Raw genomic sequence first — 21,773 nt, 5'->3', positions numbered from 1 at the left:
GGCTCTTCTCTAAAATAAATCGGGGTGGTGGGTGTGTAAGGATTGTAAATATTCAATCCTGTATTTAATATTTTTAATCACATCAATACATACATCTGGCAATAACAACAAAAGCGCTATTTCTTTCACGGTTTGCAGACCCTTCTATGATATGTTCATATCCACTGGTCTGGGATCTTGAAATAGTGCCGTGAATACATTTACACAGGTGACGAGTCCCACTGGTTCAGATTCTACCTTCACTTACATCAGGGTAAATCCAAAGTAACTCCATTTCCAATTGGATATAAATCGATGGAAGAACAGAATTCTGACCCACTGAGTTCCATGGGGCTCCTCATAATCATAGTTACTCTCTTGGGTAAGTGTGCGGGACCGGGCTCCTTAAGGAACAATCTCCAGTATGTACCAATAACAAAAAGGGTTTGTGTAAAACGCCTTGGGTAATCCTTGCGTTTTCTAACTTTTTTAAAAACTTCCCTAAGAGTCGAAAAGGCTCAGAAATGAAAATACCCCGATGTTATTAAAAGTGAAATACGAGCTTGCTGAGTACTTTGTCATCTTTCTCAGCTGTATTGCCTTACAGGAATGATTTTCAAAACTCAGTCTCTCTCATAACGGATTTGGAGGAACTCTCCAAATGTTATGATAGCTTGAAAAGGAGTGGACAGATTTAAGTGCATTGTGGCCCTCAAACTTGGTTGGCTGGTGGGAGTGTGTTTATGATATAAATGATGGATAAACAGCCACGGCGGCGGTGGTGGTGATGGTGAATAAGTGTGTATGGAACTATTGAACATTAATTGAAGCCAAACACCTGTTCTGGGGTTGCAAGATAAATTGGGCACGTCTTACCTGTAATAAATATATTCTTGGAAAAATCCTAGTGCACCTCCTATAAATAATTATGAAGCATGTCAGCTGCTGAGTATATAATATTCTGTAGTATATAAATTAAAACCACAAAGACCCCAAGAGCGTAACGCTGAAACAGAATCCAAAGGTCTTAGGATCCCTAGTGAATGGAAACCACACAAGGAGATCTGCAGAATGATCTGCAGTATTTTGGCTACTTTGGAGGTTTCTGTTTGTCCGATGGTTTATTTTTCATTTGCATCACCCATACTTCATCTTCTTGTATCCTTTTTGGGGGGGCAAAGGAGGGTTGGAGGATGGTCTGTGTTCTTCTTCACAGCTATATTTTAATACCAAATCTATCTGTTGTGAAGATGCACTTTTATGTGTGTACTGTTTTCTTTGGTGTACATTGTAGAGAATTGGATAATAATAACGACACACACCAGAAACTGCATGAAAAGTTAAGTGCTTTGCAAATAACTTGGACCAGGAAAAGCAAAAGAGAAATTGACTATATTAGAGATTCTCAATGTAAATTGCGCTGGTGCAACTTTGATATATTTGGACAGATGACGTACAAGTTCTGCTTGATTTATGTACTAGATGGATTCATTTTAGAGCTGTGCATTTATGAACTGGATACAGGAAGCGGAATGGGAACAGTTATTTTCCAGAAATCTAGAATAGCAGCTTTTTTTGGTTTTGTTTTCAGCATCCCTGCCAAACTTTCCAAGTCCTTTTGTCTGTGAGGAAAAATGCTAAATATTTTGTGCTTGAACTGGAAAGCCAAAGCTTTTGAACCCAGCTGCTATTTATAAATAATATTTATTGTTTACGGAGGGGAAGAAATAATTTCTAAATAGCTCTTCCCATTGAAATACACATCTGCCAAATTTCACCCTGAACAATCAGCAACTTGGGCTGATAGTTCTCTGCTGAAAACAGTCAAATATAAAGTGTGTTTTAAATGAAGATTTTAACTCGGTGAAACAGTCACATTTTACTGATTTATAAGATCTGGCACAAGAAAAAAAAAGATGATCCATTTCTTACTGGAAACATATTTAACCCCTTTCTTTTTTAAAGAAAAACCTGTTGTTGCCATTTATTAGAAATGGCACCGTTTTCCATGATATTTTTCTTCCTTATCTTCCACTTGAAGAAGATGGAACAGTTCTGAGGACACAAAAGCTTTGATCCGGTATTCCTTTCTAGGGCAAAAAACCCATTGACCTCAATAGTTTTATCTTAAGACAGAATTGGGTAAGGATTGTAGGATTTCTGAGCCAAGAGGCCAATATGGCGTCTGGGCACAATATGTATCATATCCTTTCATTTAAGAGAAATTCACTGTGCCATGTAGTTTTTCTTTTCAGTAGATAAGGGCAATAGAGTGAATAAAAGTTGGGAATGAACTTCATAGCTATCGAGAGATTGAAGGGCCAGATTCCAAGATAACCCCAAATATCCAGCGTTCATTCTGCAGCTGTGAAAAACATTCAGCATTAAAGAATAATAACCAAGCTAATAACTGATTAAAAGGAAATAAAAAGAGAAAGGAAGCAGAATTCAAAACACATCATAAAACAACAGCATAAAACAGATTTTTTACATTTACACGAGTCTAAAATGAAAGGAAATTCAGTCGGGGTACTTGCAAAACTCATGAGGAGGGCGAATAATAATAATAATAATAATGATGATAATAAAAATAATAATTATAATCATCATCATAATCAAAAAGGTCCTGAAGAGTAAAACCTTTCTTTCAAAAAGCGAAATAAGTTTATGTAGCCTAAAAGCAGAAGCATCTACCTTTACCATTTCCTATGTCGCATCTGAGTATGAACAACGCCGTCTGTTCAAAATCCGCAAGTGGTGAGTGGCTTGGGGGGAAGGAGGGGGAATATCCTGGTCTGAAGAGAAGCAAAACAACTTACACATGTGGGCAAGAAACGAAACTTTACTCTGGCTAAAAACACAATCCGAAATGAGGGTTGTAATCTTAGCAGTTAATAACGCATTTAGACCCCTGGCTCAGTAAAACCTTGTGTGCCTTTTAAAGGACAAGCCGTGGGAAAGAAAATTAAAATAAAGTGGGATTGTCGCTTTGAACCAGTATTGTGGATGCTACAGTCTTCCGCCCTTTGAAAGAATGTTATAAGTTGTTTGAAATAAGTGGGGGTCTGAGTCTCCTCTGGTTGCATGTGGATTTTCACACATGGAACTCCATTGACTTCAGTAGAGTGGCTGCTGGGTTAGTGGGATCCGAATCGGGTCTTGGGATATAATTGGGACCCAAACATATTATTGGAGGGGAAGAGAGAAATGGAATTAACAAGCCGGGGTAGTGAGAGAAGGCCGGTGGCTTCCACCCAGGGACGGAAGGAAAAGAAAAGCACACTAGAATTAGGTCGTTAAATAATTGCTTCAATAAAATCTATGGCATGAGACCTTGCCAAAAAAAAAAAAAAAAAAAGAGAGAGCGGGATGGGGGGTATTCTTTCAAATAGCTATTTTTACAGCACTTTGCCAGCAGCTTAGACTCATACTGAATGGGGTTGAGAGAATTTTAGGTAGACAGGAACGCTGCGAAAGAATAAGATGTTAGGGGTTATTGTTGCATTTAACAGGAGTTGTTCATTGTCATTCGTGTTTGTGGCGGGGGGATAGTGTAGAGCAGGAGTTGATGTTATTTTGCAAACGAATCAGTTATTATACGGAGCTTTCTGAAGCAATCCCAACATCGTTGCTTCTTCAGGTGAAGTCGCTCTTATCCTTCTGATTTGGAATGAAAAGAAAACAAACCACTTCAGATACAAGCCAGGCAAATCAGATGCATCATGGCAACTAGTATTTAATTCACAAATAGGATGTTTCCCCTTTTTTCCTTCCCAGCGCCCTTTGGAAAATAGACCCAGTTCTGTTTTCAACCGTGGGGGTTGGGGGGGGGTTCTGATCTCAGTTACAGCACTGTAACTCCATTAGCTTCAATGAACCCTGCTGCTGTCTTTACATTGGTGCAAGTGAGATCAAAATCTGGAGGCCATGCCTTTACAAGACAGGTTAGTGTTCGCCTTATGGGGATACTATTACCTAATCGTTGATTATTAACTTTGCAAGATTGTTCATTTCCTGAGCAATGTTCTGGTGATAACATAAATATCACTTTGTTTCTATTATAAAGACTTACAGAACTTATTAAAAGTATGGAATGCAAATAGTTTTATGCTGACTTCTTTCCCCCCTCCCCCCGTTTTTTCCCCCTGAATGGCTGCTAGTTTAATAGGGAAGATGGGCACATTGCCTACAACAATCACCAGTTGCAGGGATAAAGCATGCCCCTGGTTAAAGGCTGTAAAACAGTTTTTTACCATTCCGACCCTAGAATAAACTGAATTCACAGCAATCCTTCGATTACAGAAGAAATAGCAGATGATATTCTAAACTTGGATATCACCTCAATCTTTAGTAATTCGAAACTCAAAGTGTGAGGTAAGCACACTTAAAAAAAATCTCGTCCCAGACGATATACTATTTACTTTTATGCTCATTTCAGAAACTGATATACAGAAAGGTATTTCCATTCTTTGATATCATTACTTAGTATAAATATAATTTTTAGGAGCCTACTAACGTGGAATATTTTAGGTTACCGAGAAATAACTTTGATCATCAATATTTCTACCACAGTGGGAGGCTTGTATTTAAACACTTTTGCATGCATTATCCTTGGTTAGCTTCATTTGAAGATCATATGTTTTAAGTTAAACGATAAATTGTTGTTTTACTACTAAAACGAAAGAAAATTATCTACAGCCTCACATGGAGGCGCGTGTGTACCCACCTGTATGAATATTTTTATCATCAGTATAGAAAACACCAACGTGCATGTGGAGTATATAAGTAGCATCTGTTCTTAGTCCATATTATGTTAAACTCACATTGTAGCTATCATGTCTATTTCGAATGTAGGTAGAGAAGAAACAGGAGAACTCAAGAGACAACCGATTGCACATTACCATTCAAGCTGTGTATGATCATAGTGAAATAACTGAAATAGAAAGGTTTCAGAGTAGCAGCCATGTTAGTCTGCATTCGCAAAAAGAGAAGGAGGACTTGTGGCACCTTAGAGACTAACACATTTGTTTGAGCATAAGCTTTCGTGAGCATCCGATGAAGTGAGCTGTAGCTCACGAAAGCTTATGCTCAAATAAATAAAATAGAAAGTTATATGTGTATGCATTTTCGCAATAGGGTTTATAATGAACATAACTGAGTAATATGGGGCAACCGAAGAAACCTGGAGGGAGTTTTAGTGTGTTCCCTGAACTAATATTTTATAATTTAAGCATAGATGTGGATTTCTTATTCCAAAAATAAAAAAAACTTCATTCCCTTTATATACATAAAGGAATTAGAGAAAATATTTTTAAGAAATCTCCTGTCGGGAACGGATCCTGATCCCACTGAATTTAGCAGGAGCAGGATGGAGCCCTTCATAAATTGTTAAATTGTTTTGTGCGTCATTATACATTCTTGCAAAATGGCACTGAAACAGAATTTTGAAGAAAACCCCCCCAAACCCCTGCATGCATAATCCCTGATTTTTATTTATTTTTTGCAAAGCTAATAGGGACTGTTGCCAACTTGCTTAGCCCTTAGATACTAAAAATTCGTTAATATGGTTTGAGCAGAAAATAAATGAATGAATGAATGAATGAATGAATGAATAAACGTACCTATCATTTTCCTCTGATCCAACTGCCTGAATAAACAAAATCGAGGAGAATAACTGGAGTAAATCAGGTAGTTTTATGTTCTTGTGTTTAAAAATAAAACCCCAACAACATGAAACTACCTAATTCACAAAGCAGTTCTAGTTCATTCCTGGGTCAAAGGCTAAAATTACCAAGAAAGGCGCCTGGGCGGCCATTTTGTTTGACATCACTTGGAATCTGAACTTTTATAATAGAAAACAGTTGCTAGGAAACAAAAGCAACAAAAGGGTCTTTTCAAAGACAAAAAACCCCTACGATTTCACGAAATATCCATTCAGATTATTTCCTATGTACAGTGTCTAGAACGGATCTCTCCTGCAGGACTTTACAAATAGTTTACAAATAGACTAGAGGAAACAGTGAAATACTATTGACTTTGAGAAACAAAAGATTATCTCAGCTATAAGTAGAGCCCAAAAATTCCTCAAGCTTTTAATAAAAGCAATTGAAAGCATCTTTTCCCGTATGAAAATATTTTTTGAAAAATTTGATTTTTGTTAAAAAAAAAAAACAACTATTTGATAACTTCCTGCTGACAATAACAATAACATAAAACCAGTGAATTCTGGAAATCAAAAATCATAATTAATTTTCTCTCTCCCACACCCCAAAAAGTGAGTATAACTTAAGCCAATTTTTCAAAAAGTTTGAATCGAGGGGAACAATAGGAAGAGCATCGCCACATCTCTTCTATAGCTATAACCTAGCAACTTTAAGGAACTTGTCCTTTTTTGCACTGAATATATAAATGACATGTTTATAGTGATTATATAAAATAATTACCAATTTTATAAAGGGGAAGAATTAGACCTAGCAAGCTGAGGAGAGGGTGAGGAAAGATGGTTGGATAACAGCCCAAAAGGGAGTTTTTGCTGAGGTTCAAGGTTCTGTGAGATTTCCTTAATTCTTAGAAGACTTTTAGAACTTTTCAAGCACATGAAACGATTTAAATTTAGATTCTTTTAAAAAATATAACACTGAGATTTTCTACTTCAGTTTTCCCGCTGCCCTCGTTTTTTAAATGTCATAAAATATAAATTAAATGTCTTACCTCGAGCGTTGTATTCTTCAATAAGTGGGTTAAATAATAAATCAACTCACTCGACAGACAATAAAGTAAAGATAGCCGTGTTTCTAAAGTACAAGTTTCCTAGCCTTTAAAAGTTCGTTAGAAGAAAAACCAAACCAAACCAAACCCACAACAACAACTAGTCCGAGTTCAAGAGATGCAGGAAGGAGCCTGAAACTTGACTATAACTTAGCTTCATTTCATTTGCAAAGCCTTTAAAGACTGGACGGGGTGGTATATAAATCTATTGTACCGGAAATACAATAAACTTAGCCATGTTGTTGAACTTCAAACAGTTTACATCACATCAGCGGCGGTGAACAGAAAGAAAACACAGATTTAAAAGAACACCACAACAACACCATCAAACCATACATTATAAAAAGAGAAATAATTTACGATCAGAATATCCAGCATCCTAGATTTTTATTTTTGTGCAATATTAGACCTTTTTTTGAAAATTACAAGACATAGAAAAAATATTAGTAAACCTCTCTGGCATCGACTGGGATTTAAAATAAAGATGCACTTTTTATTTCAAATGTATCGTTTCATTTTTGATCACAGTCATGACTCTGCACCAGAGAGGGGCAGGTTCAAGTTTAAATCAAACTCTGGAAAAAAATCAAAAGGCTATATTGCTATCAAACTTTATTTGCGTTTCATTGACAAATAATCCACACCCCACACATGTCAAAACGTCTTATATTGAATTCTATCTGCTACAGAGACTTTTTTAAAAATTGAAACCACTGGATCAAACATTTTTCATTTATCTTCTTCAAAGCTTCCAGTATTGGAGTGACATTGGTACTGAGAGCTCTTCCACTTATGCAAAACAACAAAATGGAAGAATATGTTTATCATTGAGCTTTCACTGCTCACATTTGGAAATTAAATACACCCCCCCATCAAATTACAGACTGAAACATAAATAAAACGACCTAGATAAGTGTGAAGTACAAAACTGCATGTGCCATATAATTTCACGACCAGGTTTAAAATAAATAACGCAGATCTTAATAATAATCATAATAAAACTACATAAACTATATATTGGGTTTAATCCTTGAGCTGGAATAACATTTTAAAGTAATGGGATCCCCTCCCCCCCCCGGCTGTTGCGAAAGTTCTTCAAAAGGTTTTAAATTTAGGCGTCACAGACCAGCTAGTGCTCTCATATAATTAATGGATATCTTAGCTATAGGACACTTCCACTCGTCAAAATACCTGCTAAAATAATTAATAGACAAGGGAAAATGAAAGTGTATGCGTATATATCAATATATGTATCTCTCTCTCTCTCTCTCTCTGCTTTTGACGCTCAAGTTCTCTTTATGGGTTTCCTTGTGCTTTATTTAGACCTGCACCACGCTATGGTTTTATTAAAATATTGTTATAACAGCTGTTTGTCAGGGTTCTCATCCATCAGAACTAGCCTCTGGGAGTATTTGTCATCAGTTCTGTAAGAATGGGGGAATATTTTCAACCAGAATGTGTTACATATGGAAGGTGCTTATCGCATTTAAATGGATAAGATTAAAAAGTTGGCTTAAAAACCCTTACTGTCTAGCATCGTAAGAGCTCCATTCGAAGAAATGTCAGTGGGGTTATTACTTTAGAGTGAATGCTTTTTAACTATGCTTCAGCCTAAAGGTATATCACAAACAAAAACCCTACGTAGGAATATTTCTTAACCACATGGTTTAGGAGATAATAAAATATATATCTGAAATCCCTTAACATTGTTACAACCGCGGTAACAAAGACAAAAAATAAATATTACCCCTCCCTTTCTTCCCACAAATTGATTTGCGTTGGTTTTATTTAGTCACATGTCACAAAGAGAACTGAGCTGTTAAATTCTGGTCGCACCCTATTATCTTTGGTCATTTTTTTCAGTTTCATCCTGCGGTTTTGGAACCAGATTTTGGCTTGTCTAATCTGTGAAGTTGACACTTCATCTGACCTCTAGGCGGCGCACTCTGGTCAAATACATAAAGAATTTCTTTCCCAGCTCCAGCGTCTGGTATTTAGTATAAGGGCTTCTTTTTTCCTTTCCACCCTTTGCAGTCAGCCAGCTGCCAGCTATAGGTTCAGCTTTTCAATCCTCTGCCAAGTTTAAGACAAACATTTGTAACTGTGTTTTGATGCAAATGAGAAAGAAAGAAAGAAAGAAGAAAGAAAGAAGAAAAAGAAAGAAAGAAAGAAGAAAGAAAGAAAGAAATTAATTTTCTATTAATTAAAAGAATCAGAAAACACAACTAATTTGTCCACTAAAAAAAAACAAACTAGTTCTCTGTAAACCAAATTCAGAGGAAGGTACTTGAATTTAGACTGTCAGTAACAGTCTTTTAGCTCCTTTTTCACCGAACCCAGGTATCTGTTGTAAATCCAAGATAAAAAATTGAATTATGCTTTTAAAAAAAAGTTTCTGTAAGGCATGGAATAACCAAGATTTTCCAGTCACAAGCAGTTTTATATGAGATAGCAACCCAGGAATGAAATTAAAACCAGAAGCCTTTATATTACACAACTGCACAGTTTTACCTTTTTCTTATTACCAGCGGAACCCACTTTATTATATTATTAATTCACTGATGTTCAGGGGTACATAAATTAAGCAAATCAATCACGTTTTGCGAGGACCAGTCTTACAATACAGACTCAAAGACTAACGCCGCAGCATCACGAATGGCGATTAGCAAATTAATACAAGGTGCGCAGTGAAATAACCATGATCAGAGATAATGAAGTGACACAGCCTTCATCTCCGAAATTTAGAAGCGAAAGCGATTGGCTGGAAATGTCCACAGGCTATGTAAGACTCCAAGGACCAGTGAAAATCATATCCAGTATAAGATGTCATATCCCACTTTTATGTGTGCATGTACTAGAATAAAAGAGTGGTGGAAAATAATAAGGGGAAAAAGATATAATAATCATCCTTGCAAAATTGAAAGAGACACCATCAATTTGTAATTTATGGTCAATTTAAAAAAAAGAAAAAGGCTAAAGGTAGCTTCAGGTATTAGACCTGCTCCTGAATCCCCCTGCCAATTGTTTGTGGTTTTACAATTACATGTTAACAATTTATTATTGCATTTAATAATATTTGACCTCTTGTTGTGGTAAAGTTTCCCCAAAACAAAGGAGGAATTGACTCTGAAAAGTGAACCTGACTCGACACAAGTTGCTGCTGTCAAATGGGCACAATTAAAAAAAAATTCTCAATCTCATCTCTTTCAGTCATTTTCGGAGATAGGTGCAACAATAGAAAGTCAACATGATTCAGAGAAAAGTGATTTTAAAAAAAATCGACGGTGTCCATTTAAGTGAGTCAAAGAACTCAATAGGAAGCCATTCGACACGTCATTTTGGTCCGTCCAGCATACACCTGAACATATTGAAAAACAGCTGTCAGTGAATGTGTTTCCAGGGACTAAAATAATTTCTAGACTGACATTTTCTGGATAGAAAATCCTAGAATCCGACCCATACCTTATATGTCATTACAGCATGATCACGTCCCCCCCAGTATGTGAAGAATTAAGCAAATCGAACTGTAAGAGCAAATTCTGTTCTCCATGATATAGATCCTTGTACTTAAGAGCAGAATCAGGTCTCCCAACAGCGGAGAGGAATTTTTCAGACACTAAGAAATATATATATATAAAAAAACCTATGGGCCTGGTTCCGTTACAGTTAAAAGTTTTTTCAAAATACATCTCTTATTGTCTGCAGGTGCTAAATATAAATGAACGCTTTGTAAGGAAGACAAAAACCAAAAATGTTCCTCAGTAGCAAGGCACAAACACTAAACTGTATTTCAGCAGCAGCATGCTTCAGGTTTTGTTTCCTGCTTTATTTTTAATGTATTAGAGGTCAATAGCCTTGTTTCTGTGGCTAGTATGGACATATTTAAACACAAATAATTTAGTTTTAAATGCAGTTGGGGTTAAACTGATTGTCATGTGAACTCCAATCCTTAAATTCAGCACATTACTTTAGTCACATGAACAATCCCTTAGACAACTCACGTGAGTAAAGGCTTTCATGTGCTTGGCAGGATCGAGCTCTCAGTGTGAAAAAAAAACTTTATTTTTAAATCTTTATTGGTCTCTACTGACGCTGCAAAGTTACTGACTCAGTCAATTGAAATGTTCCTTAATTAGTAGTAAAGTATTTTGGCAGAGTGGCTAAGCCTTCAAAAGTAATTTAGCAGCAAGTACTGCATAATATAGGAAACATTAAGTTGATTGCCATTAATAATGGAATACCAAAATGTTTTTTAAAAAACTTTATTTATGATCCAATGAGCAGTCAATCTGTATATGCACATTTAACTTTACCAAATTAAGGGATCATAGTGTAAACCCTTTTTTCCCAGGCATTAACCAACCAAAAAAACTTCGAAAGATTACAGCATAAACTATTTTCAGGGTTGTTGGGGTTTTTTTGGGGGGGTTGTTTGTTTTTTTGTTTTGCTTCTAGTACTTTCATCCAGTTACCTAGATTCCAGGGATATTTTTGAAAGAGGTTTAAATCTTTTAATAATTCTCGGTTGTCAAGAATTAGAAATGCTGACTGACAAAGGCAGTCAAGGAAATATACAAAACTGTGCTCTTATTTCAATAAAATATTCAAATTGCTAACATCAGGTTAGCTTCAGAGGGGAATACAGTTAAGAATTAATGGATTAATTTGTTTAAATAAGCCGTTGCACTAATAGGTCTTTTTCACGGTTTTCAACACTGTTAGTAGAGAACTATAGAAGTAGGGAACTGCCAGGATATTGAATTTAAAGTTACAATAATTATGACGCACATGTATATCTATCTATCTAAGCTCTATGGAGAAACAGCACTATAGACGTGGAGAGGAACATAAACCGGACGAGTTCTCCCGAAGTAAGTGGACTTGGCAGTCCTGTTGAAATGACCGCATAATTTCAAGTCTAAGAGACAGCCCTTCTTGTCCACTAAAAGCATAGCAATTACATAACCATATAAATAGCGCCGTTAAAATGTATCAGGAAGCAAATAAATTAGAATGGCTTTTTGAAAATAAAAGGGTAACTTGGTTAAGCGAGGTAGTCCATTAAAAGTGCAACCTCACAATTTGGTATTTTTATTATGAAGATTCTGGTTGCAGTTTAAGAAATCCCCACCCTCAGATATACCCTCCAGCAGAAAATTCCTTTTTGCCATTTAAATAGTTGTGGTGAGTCCACATTTTTGCATAGCCTTGGTGATTTCATTTTAATTCGATTTCTAGGGTCGAAAGCGATAGCTGTTTTTTAAAGCCATGTTTGATTATGGACTGGAACGATAACCTCCCTCTCCCCCAAATCCACACAAGCTAAGGGAGACAAATATGGGGTGGAGATTTTGCCTCAGATCCTGACATTTAGGGAAAAACAAGGCAAGGCAAGGCTGGCTTTAAGTAAATATTTCAGAGGGTTGGAATGAAATTATAATTCAAAAAGCAGGTCTAATTGGCAGTAAACTGCCCTGGAGTTTCCTACACAGGTGTCTGCAAGTCTGATGAGAAGAATGCAACATTCTTTGGAATCTACACATGGGAAATTATCAGGGCTCAGCAGGTTATGAAAAGAAACCCTCCAAATTAGTTCCCCGGTCGCCTACCCACCTTTATTCCAACGTAGTGTGTCCATAACTGACTTACCTGTCTGTCTGTGACTTTGGATCTCTTAGCTAGAAGAATATCAGGGCAAAAATGCGTTTTCGTCTACAGTACCGCCTAGACATCGCGAAAAAAAAAATCTTTCCAAGCGCTGGGTTATTTTATTTTATTTTTAAATCTTCCCTAAGGGCCCACTCAGGAATGAGGGCTGAAATTGAGTTCGGCATGAATGCTTGGGTGCTGTAAATTAATTTTTAACTAAAGGGTCATTGTGTTAGTGAAGGGAGGGCGGAAGCCCACTTTCCCCCCCTTCCCCCCCCCTTGGCAGTCTGGCTAAAATCACCTTGTTTCGACTGCAAACCTGCTTTTCACCTTCTTTTTTTTTGCTTTCTGTACCCACCTTGTATTCTTGCGACGTTTGGTCGTCTTTAGGCCTGTCTAAAAATGAAGCCTCCTGGAGGAAAAAACGCTGCTCTTCTGTTTTCCCCGTCCCGGACGATCCATAGCCGGGTTTCAGTCTAATGGACGCTTCATAATCCCCCTTTACAGCGTCCGAGCAAGATGACGAAGGGCTACTTTCTCGCCGGTGCCCGGCAGCAGCAGGGGGGGTGAAGTCAGTAGGCAACGAAAGCACCTGGGAACCTGCTGGCTTGGTGGCTACCTGAGGCTGTGAAGAAGTGCCGATGCTTTGGCAAGGTCCGTCCCGGGCTGGTGGTGGCCCCAGTTTCGGACTCAAGCCTGGAGAAAGTGGACCCCTCTGGCTGGGGGCTGGAGAGTTCTCGTCATCAAATCCCAAACTGGACGCCTCGTCTTTGCCTCTGGGTGCACCCCCACAGGGATCTCTGTGCTGGGAGCACCGCGCCCTGCCGGGTCCCCCCAACCCGGGGAAGGGAGGCGGAAGGTACCGCAGCAGTCCTGGCTGGTGACGACATCTCACCCCCAAAGGAGGTAAGGGAAATGTCCCCCCCCCAGTTTGCAATGGAAGAAGGGGAGGGGGCTGGAGGGGAAGAGACGGGGACCGAGAAGCAGCTGTCACGGGTTGCTTTGGGCACCAGCACCGATGGGTGGGTCGTCTGCACATGGAGCTGCGCCGGGATCTGTGGGGCTGGGGCTGTGACAAAATATACTTTGGGGGGAAGGGAAAAAACGGGTCTCTGGCAGTTGACTTATCTGTTGGAATAGGCGTCTGAAAGCAACTTCCGGTGAGCGAACCAATCCGAGGTGGACGTGACCGCTAGGGCCATCCCATGGTGTCAAGTTTTAATGGGAAACTGTAACGGGTTTTTTTTTTTTCAGGGACTGAGTTTTCCCCTCCCCAAAAAGAAAACATCTATAGCTAAAAGTTGAGTTTCTCCTTGTCTCTCCCTCCAGTGCGTGACTCTAATACAATTATTATTAACCTCCCCAGTAATATGTGGGATGATTCCTGGGTATTGTTTTAGAAAGACTTATTGCAGAAACCTTTTGATGGACAAGGATCTGAGCTGTGAAAAGAGGCGGGAATGGATATCTGAGTCATGGAAGGCAGACCTCTTCCCTCTACACAGAAATAAATGTTAACAACATGAAGTTGATTTCCCAATACACTTTTTAACCTCGCCTTGGAAGTTAGGGTTAAGGAACTGAATGGAGAAGGTAACCTAACAATCCATTAGCTGTATCCACACATACAAAGAGAGAAATGTGCATACACTTATGGTATAGCTATTACAATATATATACAACTGGGACATACATTAAATATATACCACATGGCACACACAAACGTACATAGCACGTTAAAGACAAGATGACCTGGTCTCCTATTCTGAATTTGTCTTATATTTTTTTCAATTTCATACTGATTGGGGACTATATAAATGAACCAATAAGTAAATAATTGTATTAAAAAAAAACTAATGCCCCTCTGAAAGTTTTCGCTGTAGAAAAGACGGGTGACCCATCCTGCTTCATTATGTTGCCTTGTTTTTCGGATCATCTCGCTGGTTTTTCCACCGTTATAGTCATGAGCAGCTGGAATTGAGCATGTCAGCAAAAAAAGAATTCGAATACTTTTGGGGCAGGGCCATTATGTATTTACGATCGCTGGACTGTGAAATGAAACAGTGTTAAATTCCAGAATTAAATATTTGGGTGGCGCTACGTAGCGTTTCGTCCATAATGGACTCACACAGAGAAATGGGTCTAACTTGGTATGTGCCTATTTGTTCCGATTAGTTTTTGCAATAGGCTAACTTTCTAAAGTACCTGCCCCACCCCCGAAATTCAGGTCTTGGCCGATTGTTTCAAGAACAATAAGCGGATAATTACATTGCCTTGATAAGAAAGAGTTCAATGCTCCAGCAACGGCAAACGCGGCGGGCCTGATTCTGGACCGCCATCTGTGTAAATCAGCAGTAACCCCGATGACTCAATGGAGTAATGGGGTGTGAAACCCACTAACATGATCATAACCAGCCCCTGTGAGAAAGGCATTTATTTTCATAAACTGTTTTAGATTGTACCTTTCTTTAAAGAAAGAAAGAAAGAAAGAAAGAAAGAAAGAAAGAAGAAAGAAAGAAAGAAAGAAAGAAGAAAGAAAGAAGAAAGTCTTGCCTTGGAAGAACGAAGGAAGCCAAGTTCTGCACACCCTACAGCAGTATGTATTGTACATGTGCATTTTTTTGTAATGAATTATTTGCAGGTTTCGACGAGTGGTCGCATTTAAAAAACATTCAGAATGAATCCTAACTCTGTCGTTGAGGGGAAAAAATGATGTTATATGTGACAAAATCCTCCCCCTGCTCTCATTGAAAAACCTTTAAATTTCGGGGGGTTGAATGGACACTTTCCATACTCCGCAGTTTGGATCAGAAAGTTATCAGTTGCAGGATGGGGGCAATCTTTGGAAACTGCGTATCCAATTTCGCCTTGAAATACAGCCGCCTCTAAGGAATAAGCAGGCAGGGAAGATATTTTTCGCCACAGATTAATTGAAGCTAATTTGTGATAACATGTGATGTCTTACTTTCTCTCTCTCGCACAAACATAGTGTTATTTTAATTGAGTGTTTTAAAAAGTAAGAGATTAGTAAATCACAGTGGCTAATTCACTCAAAGACAGACAATCTTTACAGCACTTTGCGAACTCTAAAAACTGTTTTAACCAAACTTCCCAGAGAAGCCAAGCATTGGTTATAAAATAGCCGTACCTGGGCATAGACTCCTCTAATTGTTTTTCGCCTCTAAAGTGTCATTTTTAAAAGGTTTCAAACTGTTCCAGATTGCATATGAGATATTTTATTCATAGCAACACTGAATACGCTATTCATATATTTGACATGAAATGCGGAGAGGCATTCTTGGATGAGACATTCCTGCTTAGAGAATAGACCTCTGGCAATCATAAGAAGTTAAAATAGTCTTATATTAAGGATAATTAGTAACTGACTCTGATAAATGTATTTAAATCGTGGCTGCGAAATATACACTCCCGGTCGAAGTCCCCCCACCCCACCCCCCGCGCCCCCACTACAGTGTTTACTTTCTAGGTGTTCCTGTGTCAAAAATATCTCCGCCTTTGCTGACTACATGGGATTTTGCAAACATATACAAAACGTTGTTTCTAATAGTCGGACCTTTCCACACACCCGTCCCCTTCATCAGAACACTTGGGTGCTGGACTCTGTAGTTCAGTGAGAGTTTTGCCTTCAGGGTCGGGCCTTTGCTTCTAACAAAGTTTTGAGTTACTTTGCAGGCTTATTTTGTGTTTCAAAGTATCATCTCAATCTGGTTTAAGGGTAGCAACATGATAAAGAGAGTTAGAGTACCCCTCACGTGCACTCATGCCACCAGATCTGTTTATAGGTGGTGAATAAGCGTTGCAACTTTTTCATAGCGTATTCAGCTGGATGTGTTTTCTGAATGACCCGATGAAGTGAGCTGTAGCTCACGAAAGCTTAAGCTCAAATAAATGTGTTAGTCTCTAAGGTGCCACAAGTCCTCCTTTTCTTTTTTGCGAATACAGACCAACACGGCTGCTACTCTGAAAGCGTACAAATCTGTTACTGTTGCAGACATTTTAGCAGTTAATTTTTCTGGAGGCGTGGGGGGGGGGGGAGGGAGAGGGAGAAGGGAGGAAGGTAACTGGATAAGATCCAAAAAGGGGATAGTATGGGGAACTCTATAAAATAGCATTGCTATTGGCCTTACTAGAAGAAGAAGAGAATCATCTCGCTTTATGATTTAATTATCTCGTTCAGTTTCAGAGTAGCAGCCGTGTTAGTCTGTATTTGCAAAAGAAAAGGAGAACTTGTGGCACCTTAGAGACTAACAAATTTATTTGAGCATAAGCTTTCGTGAGCTACAGCTCACTTCATCGGATGCATATCTCGTCAAGTTCACCAAAAAATCTATAATTTGAAAGAAGTGGGGGCCGGATCCATATTAATAAAAGGGCATCCATTTCAGTAGTAGAAGGCAAGAGAAAGGTAATTTTATTTTAAAAGCAGTCTTCCCCTCCCCTTTTAAACTAAGCATTTGACCACGAAAATCGAAATCTTGGCAGAACTACTGCCCATGTAACATTCAGTGAAGCAGACTGTGGAGTCTACTCACACGAGGCCATCGCTAATGAACATACAATACACAATGGGCCCTATTCCGATTGCACCCGGACAGTTAATCACCCACGAATTCCAGAGTCTTTAATTTTAGTTCAAGAATCTCCCTCCCCCACATGGCTTCACACTTCTGAGAATCGACAGATATTCATGTGATCCGTATTATATTATCTCCCATGCTAGACTTGCTACTTGATCAAGCATAGGCGATTATATTGTATATGATATGTTGAAACGATTTGTTTTGCGTTATTTAGGTACCATTTTAAATATCCTCCTTATTTTCTTTGTTGTTTTTTAAGTAAACCCGACAGTGGATTCTCCCCCCCCCCACGCCCACCCTTTTCCAACGGTCTGCTGAGCTGCTCTAAAGCCATGGAAAGTACAGGGGTTTGAAAATGGTGCCACATGATGTAGAGCCCCATGGTAATCAGAAAAGAGATGCTTACAAAGTTGCTTCTGACAAAGACTTCATTTCCAGCCTAAAATGTAAGTCCTTAGACTGCTTTCATTGGCAAACTATGATGGTAACTAAAGTATTAAAATATCTTGCCTATTGGAAATACCTTATCTCTCTCTCTCTCTCTATCTCTCTATCATAGCCACTGCTTTCCCTAAAGGGGTGTAATCTTTAAAGCTAAAGGCTTGTTTAAAAAAACAAAACAAAAAACAAACCCACAAATCTTTCTTGTAAAAAGTCACATTACCTGAGTTTTACACCGAAAACTACAAGGTAACAATTATTTTATGACCCAAGTTACAGGACACAGTTTCATATCACTCCTTCATTTAACCCTTTCTCTCTTTGTGTGTTTGATTTCCCGCTCAGATGCCTAGGGATTTAGCATGAATTTAAACACTCAAACCTTGCAACGGGAGTTGACTCACAACTTGGTCTGAAACCGCAGGATGGTCAGAACGTCTGGCGTCGAATCCTGCTCTCAGCTGGGTGGATTTTCAGCCTTTAACATGCCACTCCAATCACCCTCAAGGCAGGGAAAAGGAAGAGGAAAATAATAACCAGAGGAACACCTCAACCAGCAACAGTTTCAACACCTCCAGCAGGAAAGTAATCAGATATATTTTTTTTCCTCCTGGCTCAGAGGCTATGACTTCTGCAAAAGGTGTCTTTGATCCTTCCCTTTAAGGCCCATGCCATAAAAAAAGAAGTCATAGCTAAAGTCCACTTTAAAGTGAAGAGATTTGAGCCCCTCTTTGCTCGCCCCCGGCCCCCTTCTTCGTCTGAGACCTTCCCTAAGAGTTTTTATGATTCCTCCCTGTGCAGTGTCAAAGCTTCGCCGACCTAAAGTGGAATGGGCCCTTGTTACTACAGAGCTGCCTACAGAGCAGACAGGCGGCTAAACTTGGCCATATCTAGCTTCTCAATCTGTTCTGCTATCTAGTTCAGGAAGGCGTGTGGATTTCCTTTATTCCTCCATTAAAAATAAATTAAATTAAAATAAAATAAAAGGTGGATCCGAAAATCAATAGGCACAAAGAATCTCCAGACTGGCTGGTTGTCTACTTCGGTGGCAGATAGCCAATCCACTACATCACCCTGAAACTATTTAGCAAGCATCCCTCTGAAATGGGGTCTTTTAAAAGACTCTCCCCCCACCCTCTCTCCCCAAACGCCACTGGCTCTCATATATTATTTGGGGCTAACGTGAGGTTGGTTCTCTTTCGTGTAGGGGGTGGGATTGTATAGACAGCACCTTCCATTGCTAGGAATTTGGAGACAGAATCCCCTGTTGACCAAGGATAGTTGTTCTTGGGATTAGAAATGTCTGACCTTGAAGGTCACAGGTCATGGTCTTGAATAAGGAACAGACTCTTACAGAAGGACTAAGTTGGGCCTGGTGAGGCTTCCAACAAAAGAACGCCTTTTGTTGGTACTAGAACCGACTCCTCCCTCAAGAATTATGGACCTCCTCAAGGTAATCAAATACCGCAGAATAAAGCAAATAAACATTTTGACACAGTTTCTGGGAGTGTGATGGGGAGAGGGAAAGAGGGCTGGAGCCACAAGATCTTATGTTTATTATTTGTGTTCTAAGAGGCCTAGTAGCTACAGCTGAGAAGAAGGTCTCATTGGGTTAGGTACAAACACAGAGAAAAGAGAATTCTTGCCCACAGAGGTTAGGCTCAGATCCTCAAGATATTTAGGTGCCTATCTGACATGGATTTCCTCCTAAATACACTGCTAGGGGAAAGGAAGCATCATTATCCCCATTTTATAGAGGGAAGAAAGATGAAGTGATGCACCTAAGGTCCCATGGAAGTTGTGGCAGAGTCAGGAGCAGAGTCCATGCCTCTTAAATCCCAGTTATGATGGCCTCACTACACAAACACCCTTCTTCTCTTCCCACTATGGGATTATTGTGCTGCCCTGGGCAAATCACATCACCATCTGTGCCTCAGTTTCCTCACCTGTAAATGGGGATAATATACATGCCCTCTTTACAGCATTGTTGTGAAACTTCATTCATGTTTTCAACAGTGCTAGGTCTGTACATGGAAGTATTCAAGTATCAAAAACATTCCCAAGTGGAGAGAGGTGGATGTCACAGATATTCAGTGATAACAGGCCCTATATTAAATAACAAACACAAAACTACTTCATCAGCAGTGATGCACCTTTCCATGAGTTCTAATAGTTTAGGAGATTGGTAAGGGTTACAGACACATGAAACTATAGGACCAAAAATTGCTACCAGTTCATGATTGGTAGGTTGCTTATGTGAAAAGGAGCTGGCAATGCCAGTCCAGTTGAAGAGGAATTCTTGTGGACAAATCACAATTAGAATTTACTGTCCTGTGTTGTCTCAGCAAAGAGGCCAAGGGATTGAGTGGGCCAAGGAAACTGAATTCTCTATAGGCATCCCTAGAGATGGTCCCTCCAAATCAGGAATGGGGTATATTATTTAATGGTGAGTCATCTGAATTTACCAGATTTCAGAGTAGCAGCCGTGTTAGTCTGTATTCACAAAAAGAAAAGGAGTACTTGTGGTACCTTAGAGACTAACAAATTTATTTGAGCATAAGCTTTCGTGAGCTACAGCTCACTTCAACGGATGCATTTGGTTTTCCACCAATGCATCCGATGAAGTGAGCTGTAGCTCACGAAAGCTTATGCTCAAATAAATTTGTTAGTCTCTAAGGTGCCACAAGTACTCCTTTGAATTTTACCAGTTTGAGGACAAAGAGGACTTCACTCTCTAGGATGTTTAATTAGGCACTGTTCACCAAGTCCGGATCCTATAGACTGTTACACATATGCTTAGCATATGGTGAGGAGTTCTATCAAGTTCTATCAAGTTCAATGGGGCTACTCACATAAGTTGAAGTTACTCAGGTGCTTGAGTGCATGCGGGACCAGGGCCTTAATGTACTCTTTGAAAAACACGCAATTTTATAATGTTATGGTCTGATTTTCAGGAGAGCTGAGCACCAGTGTGTATCACTGAAGTCCATGGAGCTATAGAGTCCTCAGCACATTTAAAAATCATTTGGCCCCAGTCCTGCAATTAGTTAAGTAGCTGCTTAATTTTATGCAGGCGAGTATTCCCACTGTGTTCAATTGCATTAAAATTAAACACACGCATACATATTTGAAGAACTAGAGGCCTGATGAATTGCATAAAACTGTCTCCTTATATTTCAACACAAGTGCAGGTAGATATTGAGGTATAAATATCCGAGGTAGATATTGTCATATCTTTAATGGCAGCAGATGCTAACTGGCACTGTGCAGTCACCTTTATTCAAACTGCACACAGGATTATTTGAAGAAGAAATAGTAGGTTTGCTTCTTATTTAGCGACAAATTATATGCTGCTTTCAGAGAATGAGTGTTCAGTACACCTGAAAATTGCAGTACTTGGCCAGTCTCTCAGATTATATAAATCAGGGTAACTCCATTAACATCACTGGGTTGATCAAGGAGTTTATCAAGGCAAGGAGAGGAATGCTAAGGAACTATGCTTCCAAAGGATCATTCAGAACACTACGGTTGATTACTTACAGTTATCAACTGAGGAAAAATATTTGAAAAGTTAATTTCACTCTCCTTTCTTTAAAGGATGTCCTAGTAGCTGTGACCTCCAGAGATTAGACTGGTGAAGGCAGACAGTCAGCAACACATACAGATAGAATCATGTCATGCATATACATGCTACACGCATACACACGCATATATAGTCATTAATATGCATGCGAAAAGAATTTTATCTAAAAATGGGATTGGACATCTGTATGAGTCAGGGGTAGAGAGGGAGGGTTGTCAGGCATAGGAAGGGGAGTGGAGTGGGTGCTCCGCATGGGAAATGAGGGAAGCCACCACTGACACTTAGAAGGTGGGGGTATAGGCAAAGGGGTGGCGGGGAGGCTCCCAGTGATTCACACTGGGGGTAGCTGCTCCCATGCTCAGCCCAGTCACCCTGGTGCCTACCTGTTCCTAGATGCCATGGGGTTAGATCCAGCCCATCCATAGGGTGACCATATTTCCCTCAACTGAAAATGGGACACTGGGTAAGCAGTGATGCCAGCCTAGCCATGCACAGGGCTGGTCTCAACCACCTGGCATCATTGCTTGCCTGAGCCCTGCCACACAGGGCTGTCAACCCAAACCAGGGCTGACAGCCTGAGCCCCACCACATGGGACTGGCGTGAGCCATCTGGTATCACTGCTTGCTTGATCTAACATCACGGATGTCATAACTTTTTTGGCAAAACAGGGCATTTGTCCCATTTGCTCTTGCTTGAAAAAGTCCTCTGTGCTCCCTCCCCAGGCAAGAGAAAATGGGACAAATGTCCAGTT

General features: G+C 39.4%; 2 long non-coding RNA genes across 3 annotated transcripts; one reads left to right on the top strand and one right to left on the bottom strand.

The window, feature by feature from the left end:
- Positions 1–4,123: 4,123 nt before the first annotated feature.
- LOC119849192 lies at positions 4,124–13,866 on the bottom strand. 2 transcript variants are annotated; one of them, XR_006277216.1, is made up of 2 exons: positions 12,755–13,866; positions 4,124–10,105 (listed from the first exon to the last, which is right to left on the bottom strand). It is a non-coding gene; the product is annotated as an uncharacterized LOC119849192 (long non-coding RNA). The 2 variants fall into 2 exon arrangements; XR_006277217.1 differs by lacking the exon at positions 12,755–13,866 and adding an exon at positions 12,397–12,657.
- A 538-nt stretch (positions 13,867–14,404) lies between these two features.
- On the top strand, positions 14,405–19,907 carry LOC122457675. Its single transcript, XR_006277333.1, has 3 exons — positions 14,405–14,992; positions 17,257–17,443; positions 17,784–19,907. It is a non-coding gene; the product is annotated as an uncharacterized LOC122457675 (long non-coding RNA).
- Positions 19,908–21,773: the final 1,866 nt, after the last annotated feature.

Source organism: Dermochelys coriacea, chromosome 27, assembly GCF_009764565.3.
Source record: "Dermochelys coriacea isolate rDerCor1 chromosome 27, rDerCor1.pri.v4, whole genome shotgun sequence".
Lineage (NCBI taxonomy): Eukaryota > Metazoa > Chordata > Testudines > Dermochelyidae > Dermochelys > Dermochelys coriacea.
The sequence above is the reverse complement of the archived record's forward strand: the minus strand, read 5'-3'. Positions and strand labels throughout refer to the sequence as shown.